This window comes from Pan paniscus, chromosome 14 (genome assembly GCF_029289425.2).
Source record: "Pan paniscus chromosome 14, NHGRI_mPanPan1-v2.0_pri, whole genome shotgun sequence".
Classification (NCBI taxonomy): domain Eukaryota; kingdom Metazoa; phylum Chordata; class Mammalia; order Primates; family Hominidae; genus Pan; species Pan paniscus.
In genome coordinates, this window is record NC_073263.2 from 65,354,593 (window position 1) to 65,361,491 (window position 6,899).

Genomic DNA, 6,899 nt, shown 5'->3' on the forward strand with positions numbered 1-6,899 from the left:
ATGTGTAATGAGAGTGTCTGTTTATGTACATATGTGCATTTCGGCTGCTCAGTATCTTAATCACCTTTATATGATTGAGAAACCTTTTATTTTGTGCCTGTTGTTGCAATGCAGAGCTTGCCACCTACTATAGAAGCTGAAGATAACGGTAATCATTATCTCAGTCTCTGTTGCAGCTAGGGTATGCCCGATGACCTAAGCTCTATCAATTAGGTTAACCCACTCCCCAGAATTTAAATTATGATATAATGATACATTTAAGCATTATAAAATTCTCACTGGTAGCAATAGCAGTAGGGGCAAGATCAAGTTACTGAAACAATAGTGACACCCATGTAAGTTATAGCAACTTATCTTTAATGGTGGTGAGCGTGGTTTCCTCACTGAATCAGTTCCCGGCTCCAGATTTTGGACATTATCCTTGACTGTATAGAAACTAATAGTCTTTTGATGAATTTTTTTTTGTTTACATTAGGCTTAAGCAAGGGAATTTTTTTTGCCTTGTTGTATTTTGTTTTAACTTTCATTTGCATTATGTGATTGCTCAGGTGGGTACACATTTTCCACGTGTATTAAAAAGTAATATTTCCTCTTTTATGACACTTTGGTTTCAATATTTTGCCCAATATCCCACTGGATTATTTATTTTTTTCTTATTTATTTGTTGGAATTATACATGTATTCTAGATGCCAAACATTTACAAATGTTATAAACACTTATAAAATTTGACCACACCTTCTTTAAATTTGTGGTTTGTCTCTTGATACATAGTTACCATGTTCAGAAATATGGAAGAAACTCTGGAGATTTTGTATAGTGATTAAAATAACTTGGACTGTGGAGTTATTCATTCAAAAATATTTATTGAGTTTGTATCAATCTATATCCATAATGAGTAGAAACCACACAGTTGATTTAGACAGGAGAAATGTAATACAAAAGACTGGTAAACTTTGATAAAACAGTAACTCTAAAATACAAGAAAACTCTATATGGTACCCTGGAGCTGAGGGAGAGTATTCAATGAAGAAAAAATTTAGAAGGGGTGTTTTCTCCACAAGACTAGAGTAGTTGAAAAAGGTGCAGTGGCAACCCACTCAACAGCACCGCGTTTCACTGCTTTGCTCAGGTCAGAGCTATTCGGCAACTGCTGGACAATAACAATGGCAGAAAGCAATTCTCCGCGGCATAGGTTCCACACAGTTGAATCTCTTTCAGTGGATCTAGGTAAAAGGATATAGAAGGAGTGAGCCAATGACAAAGTCTTTTTTTGTGTGTGTGAGACGGGGTCTCACTCTGTCGCCCAGGATGGAGTGCAGTGGCGTGATCTCGGCTCATTGCAAGCTCCGCCTCCCGGGTTCACGCCGTTCTCCTGCCTCAGCCTCCAGAGTGGCTGGGACCACAGGCGCCCGCGACCACGCCCGGCTAAATTTTGTATTTTTAGTAGAGACGGGGTTTCACCGTGTTAGCCAGGATGGTCTCGATCTCCTGACCTCGTGATCCGCCCTCCTTGGCCTCCCAAAGTGCTGGGATTACAAGCGTGAGCCACCGCGCCCGGCTGCCAATGACAAGTTCTTTTTTTTTTTTAATGACAAATTCTTAACTGCAAGCAGGCCACAGGCAAAAGTTAGCAAGGGCCCAGGTACACAGGTGGGCAGAGGGAATCAAAAAACCTGTGGAGGTATGAAGCCTGGAAATTGTGGTGTCCATGCTGAGAAGGCTGCAGGAAGCCAGCCCCAGCTGTAATATTCCTGAGGGACCTCAGATTCTCAAGTATAGCACCTCTAGATATTCTCACACTCACACCACCCACTCAGTGTAAGGAGCCAGGCACCATAGGAGAGCCATTTCCTCTACAACATCTCTCAGGTGCCCTCTACTGAGAAGGCTTGAATACTGTGCTCACTATGAGGAAGTAAATACAAGAGGAATTCCACACATTATGGCAGAGTGATTGCGGGGTAAATTTGGAGCTGAGAGGCAATACATTATTTATTGACAAATATGTGGCGTGCTGGCCAGCTACTAGTAGATGCTAAAATGTCATAGTAAACATGAGAAATAAAATTATCTTCCCTATAGAAATTATACTTTTGTAGAAGATATATGATATTATCCAAAGAAATGATTAATAAAACAGTGAAGTTCTATGAAACAAAAATAGAGTGCTGTAAAGTGGAATGACATTTATTCAGGTTCAAAGAAAGTCTCCTGAACGGCAATCATATGTTTGGGGAATTAATACTTAAGATGTATACTGAATATGTGAATATGAAGTATATTAATATTCCTATAAAGCTTGCATAGTAAACTGTCATAAATGTTTACAGTTGGCAGTTATTGGCAAGGCAGCTGATAACCGAAATTTAATAATAAATGAGACTGATGAAAGAGTAGAGAAAGATAAAAAGTCACATGAAGGAATCTTCTGATAAACACACCTGAAGAGTTTTAAACTGCTTGCAGGTCAATTAAGATGCAAATTAATATGTATTAATATGTATTCAAAAGACAATAAGTAAGTCATTCACGATCTCCATTAATATGGCTTGTGGGTGGCAGAATTCAGATTACAGAGAGTTAAACAAGTAATAATCTCATAGAACCAAAAGTGGAGATCATAACATAAATAACACATTGATTTTAATTTCCAACTCAAATTAAAAATTAGATTTCATATAAAAATTTGGATTATGGGTCCTTTTGAAAAATTGGAAACCTTATCAATCTTTCCCTAAACTGGCTTGAAAAAATATTCAACCGGGTTGCTGCCCCTCCTTGAGATTATAGGGTCCATACATTCTTTTTTTTTTATTATTATACTTTAAGTTCTAGGGTATGTGCGCACAACGTGCAGGTTTGTTACATATGTATACATGTGCCATGTTGGTGTGCTGCACCCATTAACTCATCATTTACATTAGGTATATCTCCTAATGCTATCCTTCTCCCCTCCCCCCACCCCACGACAGGCCCCAGTGTGTGATGTTCCCCTTCAGGTGTCCAAGTGTTCTCATTGTTCATTTCCCACCTATGAGTGAGAACATGCAGTGTTTGGTTTTTTGTCCCTGTGATAGTTTGCTGAGAATGATGATTTCCAGCTTCATCCATGTCCCTACAAAGGACATGAACCCATCCTTTTTTATGGCTGCATAGTATTCCACGATGTATTAGGGTCCATACATTCTGAATTTCATCACTGTCAGTATTGAACTGCATCACTTTTAATATTTCTACCTGGCCTTTCTAGCACTTGCACTCATGGACTCTGCAACATGCAGTTCTTTAAAGAAGATAATGTGGAAGAGAAAAATGTGGTGTCTGATAGTAAAAGAGGGTTATGGTTTTTTTTTCTTCCCTTTTTTTCCTTCTCTTCCTTCTTTAAAGAAAGTCAATAACTGATTGCCGAAACCAAGGTGTATACTGGTTGATATAAATAAGCCCATACATAGAGAGAAATTAGAGATAGAACTGAGAAAGTTGAACTCTATTTATGCCTATTTAATTACTGGAATAACACTTACCAAGCTACTTAAACTCTGGTGCTTAATGTCTTCACTTATACAGTGAGAATTAATACCCACTTCCTGAAGTTATCCTGCAGAATAAATGAAATCATGTTTCCAAAGCTTATAAATAGTTCATGACCAAGTAACTATTTAAAAACACATAAAGGAGACACATTATTAGTATAGTAATCAACATACCACAGCGGCTGAAAAAGAATTAAACTCAAAGCACTAAGTTAGTCATTACACAATCCCAGGCTGTTTCATTAGGCAGTTGATGGTAACACATGGGGAAAGCAAAGGGACATCAAGACAATAATCAAATACATTCACGTGCTGCTAAACAACAGGGATATGTTCTGAAAATTTGAGAAATGTATCATAAGGCAATGATGTTTGCCATGCAGATTTCACAGTGTACTTACATAAACCTGTATGATATAGCTTAGAACACACCTAGGTTATAAGGTATAGCCTATTGCTTCTAGAATACAAACCTGCACAGCATGTTACCATATTGGATAATATAGGCAATCGTAACACAATAATAAATATTTGTGTATCTCAACTTATTGAAATTTAGAAAAGATACAGTAAAAACACAGTATAAAATAACAATAATAAAACAGTACCTATATAGACCACTTAGCACCAATGGCACTTACAGGGCTGAAAGTTGTTCTGGGTGGATCAGTGAGTGATTAGTGAGTGAATGTGAAGGCCTGGGATATTACTGTACACTACAGTAGATGTCTTAAACATTAGGCATTAGGGTAAATGTATAAAATACATTTTATTTCTTCAATAATACATTAAACTTAGCTTACTGATAATGTTTTGCTTTATAAACTATATTTTATTTTAGCTTTTTGACTCTTTTGTACTAAAACTTTTTTTTGAATAAAGAACCATTTTTATTACAAATGATTGACTTCCCCAATTGTAGATGTTATGATCATTAACACAGTCATAACAGAGAATCAGAGATTAAGGGAGCAAAAGATAACATTTGGAAAACAGTCAGACGACACCGTGGATCCTATGGCCATGATTTCATTCAAAGAAATGTGAGGCTAGAGGTCCAAGACTCTGTCAAGCATGTAATTCTTGGATATGGAAATCTTGGAGTATGAATCCTGGAATCAGTATTATCTTTAGACGTGTCATTTTAGAAGCAAATGGTCCTCTGACAGTGATGTTTTAGCAGGAAGAATAGCATCTTCTAAAGCAAAATGGCCGGTAGCCACAGTAGCCAGAGCCCTAGCCACATCCACAGCCGTAGCCAGTTCCATAGCCACAGCCAGAGCCAGAGCCAGAGCCACAGCTGTAGCCAGTGCCATAGCCACAGCCATAGCTGGAGCCATAGCCACAGCCATAACCGGAGCCATAGCCACAGCCATAGCTGGAGCCATAGCCACAGGAGTTGCCGTAGTAGTTGCAACACATGTTGTCAAGAGGAGAGAATTGAGATGGGTTTCAAGAAGATGCTTCTGAGGTGTGGACGTCTTCTACTTCCCTGAGACCTTTATATACTGTCAGTAATTGCCAAAGCATATCATTCATTCCCTGACTTAGCCAACAAATATTTAAACAATTATTATGTGCCAGTCACTGTTGATCATCAATAATATTTTGCTTAAAATGAGCCAATTATTTTGGAGACTCAAGTTTCATTTCAGGAACATCATTTTAATCTGCTTTGCCAAAGAACCATCTCAGTGAAATCATGTGCCCAAACATAAAGCTGATACTAATTTTCAAAATGTCCTATCAGTAGATATATATCTTACATAACAAGTTTTGGGGAGATCATAACAAAATTTTATCCTTTTTCTCTCTCTCTCTTTTTTCCTAAAATATCTACCTCTACCCATAGGGAAAGAGACAACCCTATTCCCTTTCCTGAGTCATTACAACTTCTTTGCCAGACTTCTTTCTCCAACTCACTCTGCACTTCCACACCTACCCCTTGTCCAACCTCCCTCAAATCCCAAGAAACATATTCACATCTGATCATTCAAAGCCAGACTGTATGCTATTTGCAAGTGCTTCTTATATTTTCCTTCCATCCTCCAGGCAAACCAAGACCCTGGGGAGGCAGAGAAGCCCTCCTTTTGTCTCCCATTTCTTCAGCTATATAAGTAATTGTCATTGAGGAGCCTTTTAAAACCTAACCAGCTTCATTTTAAATATATATATATATATATATATATATATATATATATATATATATATTTGTTATACTTTAAGTTCTAGGGTACATGAGCACAACGTGCAAGTTTGTTGCATATGTATACATGTCCCATGTTATACCAACACTGCTGTACCCATTAACTCATCATTTACATTAGGTATATATCCTAATCCTATCCCTCTCCCCTCTCCCCACCCCATGACAGGCCCCAGTATGTGATGTTCCCCTTCCTGTGTCCAAGTGTTCTCATTGTTCAATTCTCACCTATGAGGGAGAACGTGAGGCGTTTGCTTTTTTTGTCCCTGTGATAGCTTGCTGAGAATGATGGTTTCCAACTTCATCCCTGTCCTTACAAAGGACATGAACTCATCCTTTTTATGGCTGCATAGTATTCCACAGTGTATATGTGCCACATTTTCTTAATCCAGTCTATCATTGAAGGACATTTGGGTTGGTTCCAAGTCTTTGCTATTGTGAATAGTGCAGGGGGGTGAGGCACCACCCGCGATGTAGGGAGTAAGAGCCAGCCCCTCTCCCCCACCTGGCTCTTAGGACCCCCATCGCAGGGGGCAGGTGCCCCCCGCGATGTGGATGGTCAAATCCAGGGGGCGATAGTGGGGTGATATTACTCCCGGATTTTTCCTAGGATCCTTTCTATACTGCCACCCTCGGTTCACACCCTGGGACATTATCTTCCATATTCTAGCAAGATGCGGCTTCTAAAGTCGCAGGGGGTATACACCCTTCAGTATTATTCGTAATTTTGTAGGGGAATGTTAAACCTGAGTTCACAGGACTCTGTACACTGTGATGTTATTCCCAATATCCTAGCTTTACCTTAATAATAATGTCACATTGTGTGTACACCTTGTGGTGTTATTCTTATTCTCCTAGTGGGAGGTTGCATTTATTGTCACACGGGTATGTTCCTTTTGATATTATCCATAATGTCCTAGAGGGATGTCACCCCTTATGTCACAGAGTTTGTACACCTTGTGAAATTACTCGTATTATCCTCATAAGATGTCACTCCTCATATCACAGAGGGTGTACACTCCGTGATATTGTCGTCATATTCTAGGGAAATGTTACTTTTAATGTCACAGAGAGTGCACAGCTTGTGAAATTATTCGTTATAATTTTGTGGGATGTTACCCCTAATGTCACACGGCATGTACACACAGTGATGTTACGT

At 38.8% G+C, this 6,899-nt stretch overlaps 1 long non-coding RNA gene and 1 pseudogene across 1 annotated transcript; both read right to left on the reverse strand.

Moving 5' to 3' along the window:
- Positions 1-844: 844 nt before the first annotated feature.
- Positions 845-4,074, reverse strand: LOC117975615 (uncharacterized). The gene is made up of 2 exons (XR_004665941.3): positions 3,526-4,074; positions 845-1,224 (listed from the first exon to the last, which is right to left on the reverse strand). It is a non-coding gene; the product is annotated as an uncharacterized LOC117975615 (long non-coding RNA).
- Positions 4,075-4,450: 376 nt separating this feature from the next.
- LOC117975614 (keratin-associated protein 21-1-like) lies at positions 4,451-4,956 on the reverse strand (annotated as a pseudogene).
- Positions 4,957-6,899: the final 1,943 nt, after the last annotated feature.